At 41.5% G+C, this 26,049-nt stretch overlaps 2 long non-coding RNA genes across 3 annotated transcripts in view; one reads left to right on the top strand and one right to left on the bottom strand.

Moving 5' to 3' along the window:
* The window catches only part of LOC147339775 (uncharacterized), a 34,901-nt gene that overhangs the window by 1,811 nt on the left and 7,041 nt on the right, over nucleotides 1-26,049 (top strand). The gene's annotated exons all lie outside the window — the stretch shown is intronic.
* The window catches only part of LOC147339774 (uncharacterized), a 144,236-nt gene continuing 119,559 nt past the window's right edge, over nucleotides 1,373-26,049 (bottom strand). Inside the window, exon 4 of one of the 2 annotated variants that reach the window (XR_015159042.1) lies at nucleotides 1,373-7,448. This is a non-coding gene — a long non-coding RNA (uncharacterized LOC147339774). Of the gene's footprint in view, nucleotides 7,449-11,649; nucleotides 11,846-26,049 lie in introns of those variants that run through there. The other variant, XR_015159041.1, reaches the window with a different exon arrangement.

The raw sequence follows: 26,049 nt of genomic DNA, 5'->3' as shown, positions 1-26,049 counted from the left end.
TTCCAATGAGTCAACTCTTCGCATGAGGTGGCCAAAGTACTGGAGTTTCAGCTTTAGCATCATTCCTTCCAAAGAAATCCCAGGGCTGATCTCCTTCAGAATGGGCTGGTTGGATCTCCTTGCAGTCCAAGGGACTCTCAAGAGTCTTCTCCAACACCACAGTTCAAAAGCATCAATTCTTTGGCACTCAGCCTTCTTCACAGTCCAACTCTCACATCCATACATGACCACTAGAAAAACCATAGCCTTGACTAGACGGACCTTTGTTGGCAAAGTAATGTCTCTGCTTTTGAATATGCTATCTAGGTCGGTGGTAACTTTCCTTCCCAAGGAGTAAGCATCTTTTAATTTCATGGCTGCAGTCACCATCTGCAGTGATTTTGGAGCCCCAAAAAATAAATTCTGACACTGTTTCCACTGTTTCCCCATCTATTTCCCATGAAGTGATGGGACCGGATGCCATGATCTTCGTTTTCTGAATGTTGAGCTTTAAGTCAACTTTCTCACTCTCCACTTTCACTTTCAGAATATATACATATCATGCTTTAATTTTTCTTCCCAAGTTCTTTGTAACAAGATGAGGTTGATAAAGCAGATGTTGTCTTTTTCAGTTGTTATTTAGTAGCTAAATTATGCCTGCCAGGCTCCTTTGTCCATGGGATTTTCCAGGCAAGAGTACTGGAGTGGGTTGCCATTTCCTTCTCCAGGAGATCTTCCTGACCCAGGGATAAAACCTGAGTCTCCTGTATTGGCAGGCAGATTCTTTACCACTGAGCCACTTGGGAAGCCCAGTGGTGAACATGGAGACAAGGAGAGGTTAAGTCAGTTGTCTGATGTCACCAAGCTAGTGACGATGGAGAATAAAATAGGACCTGGGTTCCCTGGGTTTATAATTCTAGACTATGATAAACACCAAGTGCATAATAGGATCTAGGACAAGATAGCTGATACAAGATGCAATGGAAGTGCTGCAGTGTGTCCTTTTGGCTGCCTGAGGGAAACCCAGCACTGTGAAAATCACCTCTCCTTCCCACCCCCACCCATGTGCCCCACACAGCCCCTCCCTCTCCAATCTAGTCTGCTTTGAAGTCAACCCCCAGCCTCTTCCTTCTTTGATAAAGCCCTGAAAGCTAAAGCCTAGTAATGGGTGAGTGTGTGTCCAAACCCCGGAGAAGGAAATGGCAACCCACTCCAGTATTCTTGCCAGGATAATTCTATGCACAGAGGAGCCTGGCGGGCTAAAGTCCATGGGGTCGCAAAGAGTTGGACATGATTGAGCTACTGAGCACGCATGCTCTGACCATGTCTTTCCTGTTGCCTCCAACCCTTCCAGTTTCTCAGCCTCCGCACCACAGGTCAGGATCATTCCTTGTGCTGGGGGCTGCCCTAGGCACTGTAGGCTGCTAAGTAGCATCTCTGGCATCTTCCCACTGGATCCCAGTGGTACTCTCTCTCTCCTTAACCACAAGTCACAACTGGAAATCTCTTCAGACATTGCCAAATGTTCTCTAGGGGCTGGCAGCACAAAACTGCCCCCTGTTGAGAACCTCTGAACTAGATCACTATAATTGTCTTTTTTTTTTTTTTTAATTGGTGAGACCTTTGATTCCTCGACCGGGGATTGAAACCAGGCCCACAGCAGTCAAACTGCCTAGCTCTAAACACTGGACCACCAGGGAATTCCCTGTACTTGCTTCTCAATTGTTCTCCCTACTTCTGCCCTTGCCTCTCCACAGTTTATTTTCACAGAGCAGCCCAAACCATCTTTTAAAAATATATATCAGATCATGCCATTCCCTGCTCAAAACCTCTAGCAGTCTCCTCCTATGACCAGAACACAGTTTAGTTTTCATACCATGGCCCACCGAGCTTTCCATAATCTGACCTCTGCCAGCCTTCCCCAGACTAACCTCAGAGCATTATGTCCACCCACGTTGGTCTTCCTTCTCTTCCCCCATCATACCCATCTTGTTCAGACCTTAGGGCCTTTGCACATGTTCTTCCACTGCCTGAAATGCTCTGCTTCGTGTGGTAGGCAGAATAGTGACCTCCCAAAGATGTCCACATCCAAGTCTCTCGAATCTGCACATATATTAAGTTAAATGAGGGGGAGGAGTTAAGGTTGCAGATGGAATGAAGGTTCCTAAATCGCTGACCTTAAGATGATCAGCCTAGATTATCCAGGTGGGTCCAAAGGAATCACAAGGTCTTTAAAATGTGGAAGGGGGAGGCAGAAGAATCTGTGTAAGCATAATGTCATGTGAGAGACTTGACTAACTACTGGTGGCTTGGAAAATGGAGGAAGGAGACCATGAATGGGGTCAGCCTCTAGAGGCTGGGAACAGATTCTCCTCTAAAGTTTCCAGAAGGAATACAGTCCTGGAGACACCTTGATTTTAGTCTACTGAGACTTGTGTTGCACTTCTGACCTGAAGAACTGTATGAAAATAATTTGAGTTGTTTTAATCCACTGAAGTGTGTTAGTAACTCAGCTGTGTGACCCCATGGACTATAGCCCACCAGGCTCCTCTGTCCATGAATTCTCCAGGCAAGAATATGGGAGTGGATATTCCCTTCTCCAGGAGATCTTCCCAATCCATGGATAGAACCTGGGTCTCCTACGTTGCAGGCAGATTCTTTCCTGTCTGAGCCACCAGGGAAGCCCCAGGCTGGTGATAATTTGTTACTGCAATAGTAGGAAACGGATACACTTGGCGTCTTCACTGCTGCTGCTGCTGCTAAGTCACTTCAGTGGTGTCCAACTCTGTGCGACCCCAGAGACGGCAGCCTACCAGGCTCCCCTGTCCCTGGGATTCTCCAGGCAAGAACACTGGAGTGGGTTGCCATTTCCTTCTCCAATGCATGAAAGTGAAAAGTGGCCCCTAAACCCTCAGAATGTATGCAAAGGTTTCCTCTGGGAAGAGGCCATCCATGACCAATGACAACCAGGAAGGACATCTCCACCTGTCCCACCTCCAGTGGTTCCATCTCAATTGTCCTATGTTATCACCTTCACAGTTTGGATCACTTTCTGACGTTGCCAAAAGGAAAAAATGATAACAAACTGAAAAAAAAAAAATAAATGGGGTGGTCCTTTTATATGCCTCAGAACAGGAATATTGGAGAAAGAACCAGGTTTGGATTAAGGAAAAAACGTTTATATTGGATGAAAAGACATTCTTGACGGTAGTTGGAGTAATTGCACAATGAAACTCGCTGCCAAGAGGGCCACAGAGGACGAGATTGTGGCAACACTCACAAAAGAGATTAGATAACTCAAGTCAGGAGAGTAAGTGGAGCTCAGCCGAGAGCATCTACTTGATGACCTGCTTGTTCTTCCTCCAGCTTGAAAATGTGTGGAGCACAAAGCAATGAATCACAGGACAACATCTGCATGTAATTGCATTTCTGTTCCAATAATAAATGTTTCAACTGCTATACTATTTATGAAAGCTGTTATCATAAAAAGCCAAGTGGGGGAAATTTGAAACACAAATGCTTATCTTAAGAAACCTTTCCTGTGCAATTCAGTGTCCAAGAACTCAAACACCCCATTTGCTGGAGCGTATGAATTGTCCTGGGGAGTTTATTTTTTGAAATTCAATTTGAAAGTGATTTTTAGGTATCTGGGTCCCTATAAAAGCCCTCTGTGTCACCCATGGTTTTCTTAATATACTTTGAAACTGAGGAGGAACAAAGGCTAGAAAATTGTTCACTACTTCCCCCACAGACCTATTGTCTGAATTTGGGGCCCATGGTCAATGAAGGAGAGAGGGTGTTTTGCACCTTATCTTTAGTCAAGAATGCTTACTCTCAAAACAGAAGACTAGGATGACAGAGTTCCCCACCCACGTCACTCCCACAAAACACCCCACACTTCAGGATTCGCAGCCTTTAAATTGCTTGCAAAATGCCAGGACAGTTTAAAATTATTAACTGCTGATACAGAAAAGACTAGGAAATACGAGAAACTCATGTTTCCTTGGATCAGCCTGCCCCCTCACCTCCCCACAGTTGGCAGATCATTTTTCTGGAGGCACAGGTCTTGGCACTAGAGAACCTAACTTCTTTGTTCAACATTCTCCATGCCCCCCAGGGCCACCAGCAAAGGTGAGCGATCATTCTGGCCTTTTCAACTTAGCTTGGAGGGAATGAGTGGTCTGAAAACTTCAGCAAGTTGAACTTTTAAACACTTCACTTTACTCTGCAACCTGCAACTGCGTCTGTCAGCAGCGAGAAACCCACTGATTTGGATAAAGCATCAAAACTCGGTAAAACCACAGAGAAAAGAAAGCTAGTGCTCATAAAAGGCTGCCTCTTTCTATGTGGTGAGGCAGGTGTTTCGAGATGATGTTGTTGAGAGTTTCCCTTTTAATGAGATGGCAACTTACCACAAAGGAGGGAAATTCTCAAATGCAATGAAAACAAGCAATTTGACGATACTAATTCTAAAGTGCCTCCCCATTTCCCAAGGTCTGCATTGCTGAACTCCTACATGCTTACCTCCCACTTCATTAGCACTGCTTACAACACTACAGTTACATATATAAATCATAAGAAAAGTTCCAACATCCTTTTAGGAGGATGAAAACGTATTCCAGTTTTCCAAAGTTATTTTAAATTCATTCCTTAAAACCCAATCAATATGAGTGGTTGGACTGTGGACTGGTTAGTATCTAGGTTGCTTAAGATGTCTCTTTTTCCCACCCAGTGACCCTGACCTATATATATGAGGGTGGAGACAGAGAGATATTCATTCAGTCACCAAGGAATACTGATTACATACTATGTGTCACATACACACTCCTATTCTGGGGTACAGAACAGCAACTTAATTAAAGGTTGGAAGAGTTTCAAAAGTTAGGCTATAGTGCAAATATAAAATATTGCATTTTCTTGTTTTTACATTAAGAGCAATGGACGTTCTGTGGCATTAGAAATCAACTAGACCGCATTAGCAGTGATAAGTGATGCTGATAACATGTTACAATGTGATGAAAAGGGCACTTCACCTCCTTGGTATCTTTCCCCAAACCCATCACCCCAATCTAATCATGAAAAAACAAGAGATAAACCTAATGTCTTAGTCCATTTGGGCGGCTCTAACAAGATACCACAGACTGGGTGGCTTATAAACAACAGACATTTATTCTTCACAGGTCTGTGGGCTAGAAGTCCCAGATCAGGCTCCCACCATGGCCGGGTGTGACCACTCTCTTCTGAGCTGGAGACTTCTTTTATCCTTACCTGGTAGAAGGGGCTGGGGAACTCTGTGGGGGCCTCTTCAATAAGGGCACTAATTCCAATCATGAGAATTATACCATCACATTGGAGATTAGGATATGCATGCTAGGAAGACAAAAACATTCAGACTGTGGCAGCTAAAATGAGTGACATTCTGTAAAACATCTGATCAGTACTCCTCAAAACAGGGAATATTTTGGAGGGGGAAAGTGAAGACAAAGAAACTCACAGCCCAGGGGAGCCTAAAGAGACCTGATGACTAAATACAATGTAGTGCTTTGGATGGGATCCTGGAACAGAAAGAAGGCACTTGTGAAAAAAACTAGAGCAATCCAAATAAAGCCTGTAGTTTGTAATGTACTGATGTTGCTTTCTTACTTTGACAGAAGTGCCATGGTAAGGTGAGACATCGACATTAGAGGAAACCAGGTAAAGGGTATAGAGGATCACTCTGTACTTACTTTGAAACTTGTTAATCTAAAATTATTCCCTCAGTTACTAAAAAAAAAATACAACATGGACTTCCCTGGTGGTCCAGTGGTTCAAAATCTGCCTGCCAATGCAAGGGACATAGGTTCGATCCCTTGTCCAGAAAGATTCCACATGCTGAGGGGCAAGTAGGCCCGTGTGCCACAATTACCCTTGAGATGAAACAAGAGAAGCCACCGAAAATGAAGAGTCCCCACTCCAAGATTAGATAGTAGCCCCCACTCGCTGAAACTAGAGAAAGCCTGCCACAGCAATGAAGACCCAGCACAGCCAAAAATACAATGAATAAATTAGAAAACAAACAAACAAAACCCAAACAAGAACAATAAAACAGAGCACATTCATTTTACACCGTGACCAGAGAAGGAAAAATAAGATGGAGAAAATACCCATCCAAGAAGGACAGAAACCAGGGGCGGGGACATGTGAAGAGCAATAGACAAAGAAATAGGTGGGCTCCAGGAATGTGTTAAGAGCTCCATTTTCTTATGCGGCTCCCCGCTATTCTCTTAAGCTATAGGGAACAGAGAAAAGGATAATTCTTTTAAAGAACTGAGAGATTTGATGCAGTTTTGAAACATGTTAGCATAAGGAGAAATTTCTCTGCCTTTATTTTCAAATATTAGGTCTTTTTTTCTATGTGATTCTCAAGATTCTGCAGGTGTGTCAAGATAACTTTGGTTTACTGAGTTTTTCAGGAACCTTGAAGAGTGGTGGTGGTTTAGTTGCTCAGTTGTGTCCGACTCTTGTGACTCCATGGATTGTAGCCCACCAGGCTTCTCTGTCCACAGGGTTCTCCAGGCAAGAATACTGGAGTGGGTAGCCATTTCCTTCTCCAGAGTATCTTCCTGACCCAGGAATTGAACTTGGGTCTCCTGAATTGCAGGCATATTCTTTATCAACTGAGCTATGAGGGAAGACCCTTGGGATCTTCCCTCCAGGAAGATCCCCTGGAGGAGGGAAAGGCTACCCACTCCAGTATTCTGGCCTGGAGAATTCCATGGACTGTATAGTCCAAGGGGTTGCAAAGAGTCAGACACAACTGAGCAAGTTTCACTTACTCACTCACCTTGGAGACACCGATCACCAAATTTCTGACACTGAAAGCTGTCATTTGCCAAAGAGTTGCTCTCTGAGAATGTCACTCTCTCTAGTGTCCCAATGCCACCAAAGAGACATTTAGAATTGACCTTTGATTTAGTCCTAATAAGCACTTCTATTTAGAAATCAATCTATTCTTGGTCTATTTGAGAATATATATTCAGTTCCGTCACTCAGTCATGTCCAGCTCTTTGTGATCCCATGGACTGCAGCACGCCAGGACTCCCTGTCCATCACCAGCTCCCGGAGTTCACCCAAACTCATGTCCATTGAGTCGGTGATGCCATCCAGCCATCTCATCCTCTGCCGTCCCCTTCTCTTCCTGCCTTCAATCTTTCCCAGCATCAGGGTCTTTTCCAATGAGTCGGTTCTTTGCATCAGGTGGCCAAAGTATTGGAGTTTCAGCTTCAACATCAGTCCTTCCAATGAATATTCAGGATTGATTTCCTTTAGGATGGACTGGTTGGATCTCCTTGCAGTCTAAGGGACTCTCAAGAGTCTTCTCCAACACCACAGTTCAAAAGCATCAATTCTTTGGTGCTCAGCTTCTTTATAGTCTAACTCTTACATCCCAACATGAGTACTAGAAAAACTGCAGCTTTGACTAGACGGACCTGGGGGAAGCAAAAAAAATGGAAAAAAAGAGAGTAAAAAAAAAGCCCTTAAAGTTAGATTATGTTTTCACAGTTGCACGCATGAACTCTTTGGGGTTCTTTAGAAGAGTCGCCCCAGTGTTTCACAGTGGTTTCCCTGACCATCTAACCCCACAGTTCATCTGAAAGAATGCACAATAAGAATTTCTGCAGACCACTGTGCACTTGCTTACACTTTGCATGGTATTTTCTAAAAATGACTTGAAACAGTAGCAACTATAAGTGAGGATAGTCTTGACTAGGTTAAAATGTGAGCTATTAACAGCCAATCAAAAGCATTTGATTAGTGTGTGCTCTGTGTGTGTGTATACTCAGTCATGTCCAACTCTTTGCGACCCCATGGACTGTAGCCTGCCAGACTCCCCTGTCTATGGAATTTTCCAGGCAAGAATACAAGAGCACATGGTCATTTCCTACTCCACGGAATTTTCCCAACCCAGGGACTGAACTCGCATCTCTTGTGATTCCTGCATTGGCAAGTGGATTCATTACCACTGCGCCACCTGGAAACCAGGTCCAAATATGTAATTCATGGATAGGATACTCACATCTAGCTCTTCAAATCTTTTACTGTGATTGACTGGAGAATCCACATACATACTACTTGAAAGAAATCTCTATCTCGAAACTGATTGAGATTTTGGTAAGGGGAGCCATGCTGAAAATGGGAGAAGAGGGAGATAGAGCTGGGAAGATATCTCAGGGGACTGCATATTTCATCTTGAATTAATTTTATATCATAAATGTGAAGTTCTTGTAAGCTTGGATTTAAAATTTAATTCGGCAAATTACATAAACTTTTTAGCAAGAGCCAAAGCTCTTAAGTACCCACTTATATTTGTTTTCCTTTTCCCCTGAAATAGCATACCAAATCTGAATATGATTAAGTCTGCTGAATTTGTTATCAGTGCTAGGAACTATGTATTCTGTACAGAAAATTAACTTCACTTAGAAATGCATGTTTTGGTAGTTTTACTCCTAAAAAATGCTGATTAGAAAGGCAATAAATCCTGGGAGAGGCCAAACTTCATTTTTCCCAATAATGAAAACAGGGCTCGATTTTGAGGATGAAGACACATGATGGCTGTACATTAAATTTGCTGTCAATAAGGGATGCTCTGGTTTTTCTCTGCTGAGCCCAGCATGCGGTACTTAGTATATATCTAGCTTTCTTCTTACGTATCCACCTATCTAGCTAGCTATCTTTGTATGTATCTATCTCAAAGTTTCTCAGCACTGTGTGCGTGTGGCGGGGGTGGGTGTGTGTGGGTGTGGGTGTGTGCCTGCACACGCGCTTAGTCGCACAGTTGTGTCTGGCTCTTTGTGACCCCATGGACTATAGTCCACTAAGCTTCTCAGCACTACTGACATTTTAATCAGACAATTCTGTGTGCATGTATATGTAGGGGGCTGTCCTATGCATTGTGACAGCCAAGTATGTGTTCAGATATTGCCAAATATTCTCAGATGGTCGGGACAGAATCTCTCTCACTAAGTATCCCTGTCTCTATGTATCTACATACCTATAAAAGAAATGAATGAACAAATTTTATAGTAAAACATACAGGCTTCAACCTGACATGATCAACAGAGAAGGTAAGGAAGATTAGTAGGATTTACCTCATATCATACATAGTATATACCTATTATAGTGCATGTGTGCTCAGATCAGTTCAGTTCAGTCACTCAGTTGTGTCCGACTCTTTGCGACCCCATCAATTGCAGCACGCCAGACTTCCCTGTCCACCAACAACTCCCGGAGTTCACTCAAACTCATGTCCACCGAGTTGGTGATGCCATCCAGCCATCTAATCCTCTGTCGTCCCCTTCTCCTCCTGCCCTCAATCCTTCCCAGCATCAGGGTCTTTTCCAATGAGTCAACTCTTCGCATAAGGTGGCCAAAGTACTGGAGTTTCAGCTTTAGCATCAGTCCTTCCAATGAACACCCAGGACTGATCTCCTTTAGAATGGACTGGTTGGATCTCCTTGCAGTCCACGGGACTCTCAAGAGTCTTCTACAATACAGGAGTTCAAAAGCATCAATTCTTCAGCACTCAGCTTTCTTCACAGTCCAACTCTCACATCCATACATGACTACTGGAAAAAACATAGCCTTGACTAGACGGACCTTTGTTGGCAAAATAATGTCTCTGCTTTTGAATATGCTGTCTAGGTTGGTCATAAATTTCCTTCCAAGGAGTAAGCATCTTTTAATTTCATGGCTGCAATCACCATCTGCAGTAATTTTGGAGCCCCCCAGAATAAAGTCTGACACTGTTTCTACTGTTTCCCCATCTATTTCCCATGAAGTGATGGGACCGGATGCCATGATCTTTGTTTTCTGAATGTTGAGCTTTAAGCCAACTTTGTCACTCTCCTCTTTCACTTTCATCAAGAGGTTCTTTAGTTCCTCTTCACTTTCTGCCATAAGGGTGGTGTCATCTGCATATCTGAGGTTATTGATATTTCTCCAGGCAATCTTGATTCTAGCTTGTGCTTCCTCCAGCCCAGCGTGTCTCATGATGTACTCTGCATAGAAGTTAAATAAGCAGGGTGACAATATACAGCCTTGACGTACTACTTTTCCTATTTGGAACCAGTCTGTTGTTCCATGTCCAGTTCTAACTGTTGCTTCCTGACCTGCATATAGGTTTCTCAAGAGGCAGATCAGGTGGTCTGGTATTCCCATCTCTTTCAGAATTTTCCACAGTTTATTGTGATCCACACAGCCAAAGGCTTTGGCATAGTCAATAAAGCAGAAATAGATGTTTTTCTGGAACTCTCTTGCTTTTTCCATGATCCAGCAGATGTCGGTAATTTGATCTCTGGTTCCTCTGCCTTTTCTAAAATCAGCTTGAACATCTGGAAGTTCACAGTTCACGTATTGCTGAAGTCTGGCTTGGAGAATTTTGAGCATTACTTTACTAGCGTGTGAGATGAGTGCAATTGTGTGGTAGTTTGAGCATTCTTTGGCATTGCCTTTCTTTGGGATTGGAATGAAAACTGACCTTTTCCAGTCCTGTGGCCACTGCTAAGTTTTCCAAATTTCCTGGCATATTGAGTGCAGCAGTTTCACAGCATCGTCTTTCAGGATTTGGAATAGCTCAACTGGAATTCCATCACCTCCACTAGCTTTGTTCATAGTGATGCTTCCTAAGGCCCCCTTGAGTTCACATTCCAGGATGTCTGGCTCTAGGTGAGTGATCATACCATCCTGATTATCTGTGTCATGAAGATCTTTTTTGTATAGTTCGTCTGTGTATTCTCACCACATTTTCTTAATATCTTCTGCTTCTGTTAGGTCCATACCATTTCTGTCCTTTATTGTGCCCATCTTTGCATTAAATTTTCCCTTGGTATCTCTAATTTTCTTGATGAGATCTCTAGTCTTTCCCATTCTGTTGTTTTCCTCGATTTCTTTGCATTGTGTCAAACTCTGCAACCACATGGACTGAAGCCTGCCAGGCTCCTCTGTCCATGGGATTCTCTAGGCAAGAATACTGGAGTGGGCTGTCATTTCCTTCTCCAGGAGATCTTCCTATTCCAGGGATGAAACCTGGGTCTCATGCATTGCAGGTGGATTCTTTACCACTGCGCCAACCTGGGAAATCCTATTATAATAAACTAGAAGACTATGTAACAAATGCAAGATAATATTTTGGGAGTCCCCAAGGATTCCATCTCCTATGCCTTCCACCTACTACTCTTCTGCATAGCAGATGGCAACACACTTTTTCTGTGCCCACAATATTCAGATATAGCTTAAAACACAGAAGTCAATTGTTTTGCTGAATCAAGTTAGTAAATTCATAGCAGATCATAATAATCTGAAGAACAAAGCTCATTTGACATATAAAAGTAGGCTTTTGAGGGGGAAAATAGGCCTTTTTATTTTTAAAGTTTTTCTTTAAATATCAAGAGCCAGAGCTCCAAGTGATTCAGAGGAAAGAAATTTACAAAAAGAGAGATTTGGTTTCTGAAGGCAAAGAGAATAATATCCTATTTCCCACGTAAAAGATGAGGAACAGACAGGTTTACGGGGTACCATGTACCACTAACCCAGTGGCCTGCACACAGTAGGTACTCAATCATTATCATCTAAAATAAATTGCGGCACATTTTTAAAGAATACACAACTGGTATATCACCACTTTATTCTAAACTTTAATCATAAACAAGACCATAATGAGAATAACCTGGATTATTTTCTTTGAATCAAAAGCCCACGTTCTGCATTTCCATTATGTGCCAGACTCCTTTACACCACAGCTGAGTAGAACACAGACATTCAACTAGGAAGCAGACAGATGACCTTCGGTATGCCATTAGAACTCTTTGAGGCTCTTTGTTTCCATCATCTGTACAAAGGGAAAGATAACAATTTCCACCGTTTAGGGTTTCTCTGAGGATGAAATGAGATCAATAAGAGCAAGTGCCTTATTATCAACATCTAATCATTTGCTTAATGCCCCTGGAGACTAGTTTCCATGGTCAACAGCTTTGAAGGCAGTACCCAAATTAATATTTCTCCTGTGCTTGAATCAAGAATGTATATGTGAAGCCTGATGACAAGAGTAAAATATATTTATACACAATATAAATGTAACTAAAGTGGCAGCAGTGTATGTCTTACTCTTCAAAGTAATTCTTCCATCCTATCCCTCTTTAAAAAGAAATAAGATGTATTTGAAATATATGACTCCCTTTTAACCCTGAGCATTGTTTATGGGCCCCCAGACCACATAATCCTAGGAAGTGGACAGAGTGGAGACCAGTTTCAGCCTAAAGTCAAGACTGAACTCTTTGTCCAGGGCTGCCCTGGCTGACCCAGCTTACTGACCCTTGTCTACTTTCCAAAACATGGTGAATTTGACTATTCCATTCTGGGATAGGTGACCACCATTAACTCAACCCCTGAGGTAATGACCTCCATGGTCTCATTCACTCACTCCCTCATTCATTCACTTGTTCCTTCTCTGATGAACTCTATTCAAGCGACAGTTAAACAGTGACACTCAGTGCTGCAGAAAATCAAAGGATGGTTCAGGAATTCACTGTGTGAATAATATGAATTCACACATACATACACACATAATACACATGTATGTGTCATAAGAAGAGTCCAACCATTAATATGTTTCTAAAATTCAATGAGAAAAAGATTACATATAGAGGCATATGCAAGTCTTTCTTGAGGGTATCTAATCTGGTCTGTGAGGCATGGACAGATTTGGGGCTTAAGGAGAGAGTGGCTAAATAGGTGTTCATTTTATAGAAATTTGTTAGGCTGAACATATATGCTTAACTTTAAAACATTTCAGCAGACTTTTTAATCATCATGTTTCTAAAGTTTGTACTACATTCTCTGCTCTTCTAACCATTCCACACTATGATATCAAAGATGATGCAAATCACCTAAACTTTTGCATATGATAAGTTTTCAGGAAGAAAGCCTGGCTTACTGCAATATCTGAAATCTATATTTTAATTAGGCTAACAAAATTATTTTGTCAAACTACTTCTAACAATAATTGGGGTGTACTGATTAAATGGAAAACCAGGAATGGGATTCATCCATCTAAGTCACCTAAAACCCTCAAACCAAGATAATTTTCCCAAAGAAATAGAATCTATAGATTGCTTCACCTTCCTTGACTCAATATTTCCTCTTGTAACATATGGATAAGGTTATTGGTCCCCCTGAGTTGTGTGGCTATTATGGGAGTTACTAGGGCAATTTGTTCAAGTGCTTTAATGAGGCCAGTGTATTTGAGATCAGTTCAGGATGTCTTTCTTCCATGGGCAGACTGACCAAGGGTTCAGGAACTAGTTCATTCATCACAGTCTAACAGGCCTTAGCAGAATCCACCTAATGGGTAGAAGGTGAACTATTTATCCACAGTCCCTTGGGGGAAATTGATAATTAGATTTGTAAGTGGTTTCATGAGCCAGGGGTGGCTGTGGGAAGGGCACAGAAGAAGAGGTGGAGTAAAATATAAGAGAAAGTCCAGCTACCAAGTGAGGAAATGTTTCAGTGGCTGATGGCCTTAGAGGATAAGAGATTAACAATCAGGAGATCCAGGGGTTAAGCCTAAATATAAGGATTTGTATATTTGAGTAATGTTTCAAAATCAACTTATAATAAATGACAAAGACAAAACAGAACTGTTAAAATAAGGATAAAAGAGTCAGAAGAAAATAATGAACAAAAGGAAGCAGCTGGATTAGAAAGCAAGTCAGCAGAGTTATTTCAACTGAACACAATTACTAGCTCTAAGACCCTGGGAGCCAAGGAAGAAAAGGGACCAAGACAAATTACATAGTTCATGTGATAGAAAGAGACAACCATTTCACCAGCATCAAGACATAGATATTTTATCCAATGGATCTTATGGTAGACAGAATAACACCCCCCAAAGATGTTCATAATTTAATCCCTAGACTTGTGAAAGTTACCCTACATGCCAAAAGGGACTTTGTAGACATTATCAAGTTATGGGTCTTGCGATGGAGAAATTCTCTCAAATTACTGTGGTGGAGCCAGTGTAATCCAAGAGTCCTTATATGGGAAGTAAAGAAGTAGAAGGGGCATAGTCAGAGAAGGAGATGTGGTGATGGCAGCAGAGGTCTCAGTGGCAACATTGCTGGAAAGAATCCAGGACCCAAAGAATGCAGGCAGCTTCTAAAAGCTGAAAAAGCAAAGGAAACAGATTCTCCTCAGAAAATTCCAGAAAGAATTAGCCCTGCTGAAACCTTGATTTTAGGCTTGTGAGATCCATTTTCAGACTTCTAACCACAAAACTATAAGATAACAAATTTATGGTTTTTTTTCAAACCACTAAACTTATGGTAATTTGTTAGAGCAGGAATAGAAAATGAATACAGATAGTTTTTATAATGGACTAAGAGAAAAATCATTAGAATATACCTTTTTGCTCACTTCTGTTGGAATTAAAAATAATGAGGCTGAGATATATAACTTTCTAGTGAGGCTGACTAGATATAAGAATCAAGACTAGAGAATTTGGAGTGGTTATTAAACCAGGTACATCACAATCTGAGATGATGAAAAATTCAGATTTCCAAGTCTTTCTCCAGTCCTGCTAAATGGACTTTGTGGCTAGGCCTTGGGACTCTGTATTTTTTTTAAACAAGTATCTATATTAGTTGTCTTCTTTGCCAACAAATTACTATGCATTTAGCAGCTTAAAACAACACCAGTTTATTAATTCCCAGTTTTGGTGGGTTAGAACTCTTGTCATGCCTGAGCTGATTCCACTACTTCAGGGTCCCCTATGGCTGTAATGGATTCACCAGCTGGGGATAGAGCCTCATCTGAAAGTTAGACTGTGGAAGGATCTGCTGCCACACTCACCCAGATTGTTGGCCAAATGCAGTTATTTAACAGCTGTTTGACTAAGGGTCTGGATTCTTTGCTGGCCACTGGTTGGAGGCTACCCTCAGTTCCTTTTTGGATAGACCTGTCCAACATGACAGTTTGCCTTCTCAAAGCCAGCCAAAGAGAGAGTCTGCTAGCAAAAGAGGGTACAATCTTAGTAACGTTATTGTGGAAGTGACAGCCCATCACCTTGCCCATATTCTATTGGTTAGAAGCATGTCACAGGTCCTGCATCCACTCAAGGGAAGGGATCACACAACAGTGAGAAAACCAGAAGGGGATCAGTGGATGGGTGGTAGTGGGGGCCTCTCCTTAGAGTCTTTCCACCATAGCATTCCAATGATTCGTGTGTACAACCAAATGAGGAAAAACACTAGCCAAGGAGAATAAAAGATGAGAAGGAAACAATGATTTCATCTGGGCCTTTGACAGGAAGTGGACATGAAACAATTCAAGACTGCGGGCTCAGTAGTGTCCTTTCCATAACCAATGGTATGGGTTAGCACAGTGTTTGGGCATTGGAAACAATCATTATCATACTCCCAGGCCTCTCTCTGCTGCCAGCTCTGTTATTTGCTGTCCCTGAGCTGACCTCAATATCTCAGGGTAGCCACCTAAGTGGGAGGCAGAGAGATGAAGGAACAAAGGGGGATAAACTAACATGGTAAGGAGGGGTGGTCACTGAAATTCATGAGTTTTGATTATTTTCCCTTTCTTGTCAAAAAAATGTAAAATCTGCCCTGTTACAATATAAGAGAATCCTTTTCACCATGTATGTGATTGACTTTAAATACTAATCCTATTTCAAGCTCCATCACATTTCCTCAAATATGGAAATGAGAGTCTGGCAGAAACACTGGCACGTGCTTGCCAAGCCATCCTGGGCACAAAACTAAACATTTCCCAGGCTCTTGCAGTGAAGTGAGGCAAGGGAGTGGAGCTGGCCTGTGCCAAGCGGCCTGGCTCCTCAGGCCTCCTGATTGGTCTTGAACCTCTCTCTGCACTCACCTCTTGGCCAGATGCTAAGAACACAGCAAAGGCCTCTGAGACCCTAGTAGTGATGCAGCCACTAGAGTGAAGGAATGTGGATCCTCAAACAACTACTTCCTTTCTACTGTCATTGGCCACCTGTGCTGGAGTCAAATGCGAGTGAGTAACCAACAGTTGTGGGAAGCCCTTGGTCCATTTCATCAGCTGAATTACTTATCTGACTGAAGCAGCTGTAGCAGGACAAATGTGACATGCTGGGTATAGAGGGACATGTGTAACAGAATACGTCACAAGGGTGGTGATGGGGGCACACACCCTCTGTGTTCTTCCCTGCTAAACTACAGGTTAGCCTGGATCATGCTACACACTGGTTCTCTATCTGTGGATCTTGAAGTCCTTTCTCAAGGAGTCTGTATGACAGCAGTGGGGCCTCCAATTATGACTCAGACACTGATTCTAAGGGGGCTGATTGCCTGGAGCTGACATACTTCCACCCATCCAACCTGAAATGACATGGCTAGAAGCTCCTGCCATCAACCTGGATTCCTAGATGGAATTCTTCTGTGTCTCGCCAGACAGAGTTTATTTTTTGAATATAAAGAATTGTTCTTTATTCTGAGGCCATTTCTTCTCAACCTTCTTTTATTAATTTTCAAATTTATGTATTTTCAATTGGAGGATAATTGCTTGACAATACTGTGTTGGTTTCTGCCATATATCAACATGAATCAGCCATAGGTATACAGATGTCCCCTCGGTAATGAACCTCCCTCCTATCTCCCACCCCGTTTCTGGTTGTCACAGAGTACTGGGTTGTATGAGCTCCACGCATCATACAGCAAATTCCCACTAGCTATCTATTTTACATATGGTAATGTATATGTTTGCATACTCCTCTCTCAATTGGTCCCACTCTCTCCACCCCTCAGCGTGTCCACAAGTCTGTTCTCTGTCTGAGCCTCCACTGCTGCCCTGCAAATAGGTTCATCAGTACCATCTTTCTAGATTCCATATATATGTGTTCATACACGATATTTGTTTTTCTCTGACTTACTTCACTCCGTACAATAGGCTCTAGGCTCATCTACCTCATTAGAACTAACTAAAATGCATTCCTTTTTATAGCTGAGTAATATTCCATTGTATATATGTACCACAACTTTCTTATTCATTCGTCGATGGGCTTCTTGGTTGGTTCCCTGCCCTAGCTATTGTAAATAGTGCTGCAGTGAACACGGGTACACACGTCTTTGTCAATCAGTTTCCTCTGGGTATATGCCCAGTAGTGGGATTGTTGGGTCATGTAGTAGTTTTATTCCTAGTTTTTTTTTAAGGAATCTCCATACTGTTCTCCGTGGTGGCTGTATCAATTTTCAGTCCCACCAACAATGCAAATAATGCCAGTCTTGTCCAAGCAGAGGTTGGCTACACGCTTTGGACACCATGAAGTGGAAAGCTCGCTTCCACCTGAAGGTTCAGTGATGGCTCGGGCCCACTGTCATCTCTACATTAACATACTAACTTGTGCCATTAAGGTACTAGCCTGTCTTGTGTCAAGATCTATGACTTGCATTTTTTTTTTTAAAGAAAAAGAACGCTGAGGTCATTAAGTTGCAAAGATCTTGATTTGCAATCATGCAGTACTTGGAGGAAGCAACTACTGGAAAATACTTTATTTTCCACTGAGGTTTAGACAGTGATAATCATGATCATGATCATAGCAACTCCTATGATAATGTCATTTATATAAGGCCTTTGTGCTCAGAATATCATGTTTTGTACAGTTTTATTTAAACTTCTGAAATAAAGTGTTGGTATTATATTGCCATGTGCTGATAAGAAAAGTGACTTTCAGAGAAGTTGCCACACAGCTAATATGTAGGAGGAGGCAAATCTAATTTCAAAGGCGACATTATTAACTCTGTGTGTGCATGTATAATGAATAGATTTTACAATGAATAGACTATGTACATACACACATACAGATATGCAGGGAATACTTCAATCATATATGTATTTATGTGTATATGTGTAATGAATAGACTTTAAACCATATTTATATGTATGTGTGTATACATATATGTATTTAATAGAATTTAAACCATATGTGTATGAATATCTGTACATTGAACAGAATTTAAACTATGTATGTGAGTGCATGTGTGTCTGTGTATAATGAAACAGAGTCCCCAAGGAGGGGATGCTTATTTGGCCAATGCCCCAGTGGTAGTGACAGAGGTGGAAGTCTATCCTGAGTTTCCTCTATATAAAAAGGTGACTTCCTTGAAGTTCAAGTGTTAATCTTAAGGAGTAACTTCTAATTATTTCAGCATTTGAAGTGTTTTGCAAAGGGCCAAAAATAGGCATCTCCCACCTCATGCCAATAGAAAAGGCTATGAGATCATCTAAAACTGGAGTGTCCTATGGATTATAAAACATATTAAATATATTTTACATATATATTTAATATGTAATATTAAAAACCATTTCTAGAATTTTTTTATAATGCTGTAGTTGAAACACCTAGATTGAAAACTGAACACATGGTATCTTATAAACTAATTCAGAACTTGCGGAATTTGTGAATTAGTGTGTATGCTAATTTTTTAAAGTAAAATTCTTAAGTTTTTTTTTTTTTTTAAGATATAGAGGGTTTAAAAATACATAACATTTTTAATGTTATCCTGCACATACACAGAGCTTTGGAATTTGTTGTTTGGTTGCTAAGTCCCAACCTGGGAAGCCTGAGCTTTGGAATATCACCTCCTATATCAGTTATAAACAGTTATTTGGTAAAGATATTCATAGCTTAGGTGAAGAATGCTCTTAGTTGATATTCAACACATGCTTGCTTACTATTTACTGAATGAATAAATAAACAAATGACTGTTAGGAGAATCACACTAAACCTGAATGATAATTAAAGGTTATAAAGTATATGTCATAGATTTTTCTGAGTAAAACAAAACAGACAATACTATTTGTCACACATACAAGACAAATGTCAAGTTACTAAAGGGAACCCTCCTACCCTGTTGGTGGGAATGCAAATTGGTACAACCATTTTGGAGAACAGTATGGAGATTCTTAAAAACCTAAAAGTAGAACTATCATATGAACCATCCAATCCCACTCCTGGGACTGTATGTCTGGAGAAAACTACATTGAAAATATACATGTAACCCAATGTTCATAGCAGCACTATTTATAACAGCTAGACCATGGAAGAAACCTAAACATCCATTGGCAGAAGAGTGGACAAAGACGATGTGGTACATATATGCAACAGAATATTACTGAAACATGAACAAGCACAAAACACCATTTGCAGCAACATGGATGGACCTAGAGACTGTCATACTAAATCAGACGGAGAAAGACAAATATCATATGATATCATTATATGTGGATTCTAAAAAAAATGGTAAAAATGAACTTATTTACAAAACTGAAATAGAGTCACAGATGTAGAAAAGAAGCTTACAGTTAGTTACCCGGGGGGAGATAAATTGGGAGACTGAGACTGACATATACACACTGCTGCTGCTGCTGCTGCTAAATCGCTTCAGTCGTGTCCGACTCTGTGCGACCCCATAGATGGAAGTCCACCATCCCTGGGATTCTCCAGGCAAGAAACTGGAGTGGGTTGCCATTTCCTTCTCCAGTGCATGAAAGTGAAAAGTGAAAGTGAAGTCGCTCAGTCGTGTCTGACTCTTCGCGACCCCATGGACTGCAGCCTACCAGGCTCCTCTGACCATGGGATTTTCCAGGCAAGGGTACTGGAGTGGGATGCCATTGCCTTCCCTGCATATACACACTACTATATATAAAATAGATAACTAATAAAGACCTACTATACAGCACAGGTATGACCTAAATCAAATCCCTTATGATTATACAGTGGAAGTGAGAAATAAATTTAAGGGACTAGATAGATAGAGTGCCTGATGAACTATGGATGGAGGTTCATGACATTGTACAGGCGACAGGGATCAAGACCATCCCCATGGAAAAGAAATGCAAAAAAGCAAAATGGCTGTCTGAGGAGGCCTTACAAAGAGCTGTGAAAAGAACGAGAAGCAAAAAGCAAAGGAGAAAAGGAAAGATATAAGCATCGGAATGCAGAGTTCCAAAGAATAGCAAGAAGAGATAAGAAAGCCTTCCTCAGCAATCAATGCAAAGAAATAGAGGAAAACAACAGAATGAGAAAGACTAGAGTTCTATTCAAGAAAATTAGAGATGCCAAGGGAACATCTCATGCAAAGATGGGCTCGATAAAGGACAGAAATGGTATGGCCCTAACAGAAGCAGAAGATAGTAAGAAGAGGTGGCAAGAATACACAGAAGAACTGTACAAAAAAGATCTTCATGACCAAGATAATCACAATGGTGTGATCACTGACCTAGAGCCAGACATCCTGGAATGTGAAGTCAAGGGGGCCTTAGAAAGCATCACTACAAACAAAGCAAGTGGAGGTGATGGAATTCTAGTGGAGCTATTTCAAATCCTGAAAGATGATGCTGTGAAAGTGCTGCACTCAATATGCCAGCAAATTTGGAAAACTCAGCAGTGGCCACAGGACTGGAAAAAGGCAGTTTTCCTTCCAATCCCAAAGAAAGGCAACGCCAAAGAATGCTCAAACTACCACACAATTGCACTCATCTCACACTCTAGTAAAGTAATGCTCAAAATTTTCCAAGCCAGGCTTCAGCACGTGAAATTCCAGATGTTCAAGCTGTTTTTAGAAAAGGCAGAGAAACCAGAGACCAAATTGCCAGCATCTGCTGGATCATGGAAAAAGCAAGAGAGTTCCAGAAAAACATCTATTTCTGCTTTATTGACTATGCCAAAGCTTTTGACTGTGTGGATCACAATAAACTGTGGAAAATTCTGAAAGAGATCAGACCACCTGACCTGCCTCTTGAGAAAGGCCTATATGCAGGTCAGGAAGCAACAGTTAGAACTGGACATGGAACAACAGACTGATTCCAAATAGGAAAGGAAGTACGTCAAGCCTGCATATTGTCACCCTGCTTATTTAACTTACATGCAGAGTACATCGTGAGAAATGCTGGGCTGGAAGAAGCACAAGCTGGAATCAAGATTGCCGGGAGAAATATCAATAACCTCAGATATACAGATGACACCAACGTTATGGCAGAAAGTGAAGAAGAACTAAAAAGCCTCTTGATGAAAGTGAAAGAGGAGAGTGAAAAAGTTGGCCTAAAGTTCAACATTCAGAAAACTAAGATCATGGCATCTGGTCCCATCACTTCATGGGAAATAGATGGGGAAACAGTAGAAACAGTGTCAGATTTATTTTTGGGGGCTCCAAAATGACTGCAGATGGTGACTGCAGCCATGAAATTAAAAGACGCTTACTCCTTGGAAGGAAAGTTATGACCAACCTAGATAGCATATTCAAATCAGAGACATTACTTTGCCATCAAAGTCCATCTAGTCAAGGCTATGGTTTTTCCTGTGGTCATGTATGGATGTGAGAGTTGGACTGTGAAGAAAGCTGAGTGCCAAAGAATTGCTGCTTTTGAACTGTGGTGTTGGAGAAGACTCCTGAGAGTCCCTTGGACTGCAAGGAGATCCAACCAGTCCATTCTAAAGGAGATCAGTCCTGGGCGTTCTTTGGAAGGAATGATGCTGAAGCTGAAACTCCAGTACTTTGGCCACCCCATGCGAAGAGTTGACTCATTGGAAAAGACCCTGATGCTAGGAGGGATTGGGGTCAGGAGGAAAAGGGGACGACAGAGGATGAGATGGCTGAATGGCATCACCGACTCAATGGACGTGAGTCTGAGTGAACTCTGGGAGTTGGTGATGGACAGGGAGGCCTGGCATGCTGCGATTCATGGGGTCACAGAGTCGGACATGACTGAGCGGCTGAACTGAACTGAACTGAACTGATACAGCACAGGGAACTCTACTCACTGCTCTGTAATGACCTATATGGGAAGAGAATTCAACAAAGAGTGGATATACACATATGTATAACTAAATCACTTTGCTGTACACCTGAAATTAATACAACATTACAACATTATAAATCGACTGTATTCCAATAAAATTTTTTTAGACAGTGTTAACTGATGATAAACATGGTGGTTTGGCTGAAAGTAATTGAATTCATTCATTGAAATGAATTCAATTCTATTATGGCTTAGGTCCCTGTTGCATATTTTTCAATTTGAGGAGTGTTTTTTGCAAACACAAGATGCCATAGCAAAGTACCATAGACTGCGCGACTTAACAAAAATTTATTTCCTCACAGTTCTAGAGGCTGGAAGCCCAAGATCAGCGTATCAGCATGGTTGGGTTTGGGTGAGGCCTCTCTTCCTGGTTTTCAGGTGGCTGCCTTCTCAGTGTTTGCTCATATGGTGGGGAGAGAGCAAGTTCTCTGATTTTTCTTGTTAGGGCACTAACCCAATCAAGTGAGCCCCACCCTCATGACCTCATCTAAATCTAATTACCTTCTAAAGGCCCCACCTTCAACTGTCATCACATTAGGGATTAGGGTTTCAACATATGAATTTTGAGGGGACACAATACAGTCCATGGGGCTTCCCTGGTGGCTTGTATGGTAAAGAATCCACCTGCAATGCAGGAGACAGGGGTTTGTTCCCTGGGTTGGGAAGGTCCCCTGGCAAGGGAATGGCAATCCACTCCAGTATTCTTGCCTGGGAAATCCCATGGACAGAGGAGCCTGGTGTGCTACAAAAAGTCAAACACGACTGAGCAACTGAGGACACATGCATTAATTCATTCCATCAGATCAGATCAGTCGCTCAGTTGTGTCCAACTCTTTGCGACCCCATGAATCGCAGCACGCCAGGCCTCCCCGTCCATCACCAACTCCCGGAGTTCACTCAGACTCACGTCCATCGAGTCCGTGATGCTATCCAGCCATCTCATCCTCTGTCGTCCCCTTCTCCTCTTGCCCCCAATCCCTCCCAGCATCAGAGTCTTTTCCAATGAGTCAACTCTTCCCATCAGGTGGCCAAAGTACTGGAGTTTCAGCTTCAGCATCATTCCTTCCAAAGAAATCCCAGGGCTGATCTCCTTCAGAATGGACTGGTTGGATCTCCTTGCAGTCCAAGGGACTCTCAAGAGTCTTCTCCAACACCACACTTCAAAAGCATCAGTTCTTTGGCACTCAGCCTTCTTCACAGTCCAACTCTCACATCCATACATGACCACAGGAAAAACCATAGCCTTGACTAGACAAACCTTTGTTGGCAAAGTAATGTCTCTGCTTTTGAATATGCTATCTAGGTTGGTCATAACTTTCCTTCCAAGGAGTAATCGTCTTTTAATTTCATGGCTGCAGTCACCATCTGCAGTCATTTTGGAGCCCAAAAAAATAAAGTCTGACACTGTTTCCACTGTTTCCCCATCTATTTCCCATGAAGTGATGGGACCGGATGCCATGATCTTTGTTTTCTGAATGTTGAGCTTTAAGCCAACTTTGTCACTCTCCTCTTTCACTTTCATCAAGAGGTTCTTTAGTTCCTCTTCACTTTCTGCCATAAGGGTGGTGTCATCTGCATCTCTGAGGTTATTGATATTTCTCCCGGCAATCTTGATTCCAGCTTGTGCTTCTTCCAGTCCAGTGTTTCTCATGATGTACTCTGCATAGAAGTTAAATAAACAGGGTGACTATATACAGCCTTGATGTACTCCTTTTCCTATTTGGAACCAGTCTGTTGTTCCATGTCCAGTTCTAACTGTTGCTTCCTGACCTGCATACAAATTTCTCAAGAGGCAGATCAGGGGGTCTGGTATTCCCATCTCTTTCAGAATTTTCCACAGTTCATTGTGATCCACATAGTCAAAGGCTTTGGCATAGTCAAAAAAGCAGAAATAGATGCTTTTCTGGAACTCTCTTGCTTTTTCCATGATCCAGCGGATGTTGGCAATTTGATCTCTGGTTCCTCTGCCTTTTCTAAAACCAGCTTGAACATCAGGAAGTTCACGGTTCACATATTGCTGAAGCCTGGCTTGGCGAATTTTGAGCATTACTTTACTAGCGTGTGAGATGAGTGCAATTGTGCGGTAGTTTGAGCATTCTTCCATAGCTTGGAGTAATGAAGTCTTGATGTAAGTTTTAATTTTCTAACCAGCATTTGGTTACATTTCTAAAATTCTATTACACTGACCTCATGTCACAAGCCTCTCACGGTCATGGTTGTATAATGAGGTTTTCAACTTCACCACTAGTATCTTTTGGGGCTGGACTGTTTATGGGTAGAGGGGAGGCTGTCCTAGGCCTTGGAGGATATTTGACAACATGGCTGGTCTCTACCCACTGGATGCCAGTGGCCTTTCCTCTAGTTGTGAGAACCAAGTTTGTCTCTGTTCATTATCACATGTCACCTGGGGGGACTCAACTATTCTTTCTTTGTCTGGCTTATCCCACGAAGCATAATGCTTTCAAAGTCCATCTATTTTGCTGAAATTGCCATAATTTCCTTCTTTCTTATGGCTGAGTAGCATCCCATTGTGTGTGTGTGTGTGTGTGTGTGTGTGTGTTAAAAACATCTTCTTTATCCATTTATCTGTTGTCAGACACGTGGGTTATTTTTGTATCTTGGTTATTGTGAATAATATTGTAATAAACATGGGAGTAGAGATATCTTTTCAATAACCTATTTTCATTTCCTTTAGATATGTAGCCACAAGTGCAGTTGCTGGATCATATGGTAGTTCTATTTTTAATTTTTTGAGGAATCTCCTTATTGTTTTCCATAGTGACTGTACCAATTTACATTCCAATCCATCCAGTTTAAATTCTGGCCATATGGATGGAACTTTCTTTTTCCTCATCAGGATACCTAAAGTTTAAACTTTAATTCTCACCTAACTCTCCTGGGACCTAGTAGAGTTACTTAAAAAAAAGAATGTACTATTATACCGGCTACTTTTTAAATTCCTTAGAACAGATACGAAACATGATGATACATTTCACTGTCTTGACACTGACAGCTTGATGCTTGGGCCTGGTACACTGGGAGGACCCAGAGGGAGGGTAGGGGAGGGAGGAGGGAGGAGGGTTCAGGATGGGGAACGCGGGTATACCTGTGGCGGATTCATTTCGATATTTGGCAAAACTAATACAATATTGTAAAGTTTAAAAATAAAATAAAATTTAAAAAAAATAAAAATAAAAACTAAAAAAAAATAAAAGAAAATGTGATGAGCATAAGTGTTTACATGTATTTTCTTTTTAAAACAGAATCTCCAAAGCAAATAATCTCCTTTGCTGACACTTAGATGAGATTTTACTAATGTTTCATTAAGATCTCCATCAGACTTGTAGCAACATTTACATTTTAGTTTCAGTGTTAGAAGAATGAACTGTTTTTCCTCAGGGGAACTAGGGCTTCCAAAAATACCTCATTGCTTAAGGGAAACAGATACAAATGCTAACATTTCCTATTTCAGACCAGAGATAAACTGAAGAACCTCTCTCATCCAAAGAAGCAAATGGAGTTAACTCCTGAATTTGCTACCAAAAATATATTTTCAAGGACGTTCCCTGTGAGCTAAGTCAATCTCAAGTTTCCCAAAACAAAAGCATTATGAAGTAAGTGGGCAGGTGTAGTTTAAACAAAGAAATATAAACTATTATGCCTTTATATTAAAAGTTCTCCACATCACTCTTAAGTGTTTCTTCTCTGTGACTCGAATTTCTTTCAAGTTTTTGTGTCCAGATTTGCCCGTGCTATTGTTGACAAGAGTCCTCTCAAAACCAGAATATAGCATTCTATACGTATTCTCTCTTGGTCATTCTCTAATAAATTTATTTAGAACCAAGACATGTTATTCCAAGTTGAAAGGTCCTCAACACAGCAAGAGAAATCTAGCTTTTCTTCCATCAGCCCCTTCAATCTTTTCTCTTAATAATAGTCCAGTAATCCAATTTGAGCTTTGGCATTTTACTCGGGACTCCATTGGGCAGCAGAGAATTCAGTTTGCTCAGTAGCTTCCCAAGAACCCAGGCTGAAAGAAGTCTTGTTATTCTCAAAGCACACAACACAACTGGAAGACGTATCAGGCATTAAAAGGAGAAGAAAGAAAACAAGGCCCTAGTTCCTCAATATGTGATCTCTCAGTTTTTATTATTCACAGGGAAGCAGGACTTGACTTTGTTTTCAATACAA

The sequence above is a fragment of the Bos grunniens genome, chromosome X, assembly GCF_055505025.1.
Source record: "Bos grunniens cultivar Pamir isolate PY7600 chromosome X, Bosgru_T2T1.0, whole genome shotgun sequence".
Taxonomy (NCBI): domain Eukaryota; kingdom Metazoa; phylum Chordata; class Mammalia; order Artiodactyla; family Bovidae; genus Bos; species Bos grunniens.
This window is presented reverse-complemented; position numbering and strand designations above follow the sequence as displayed.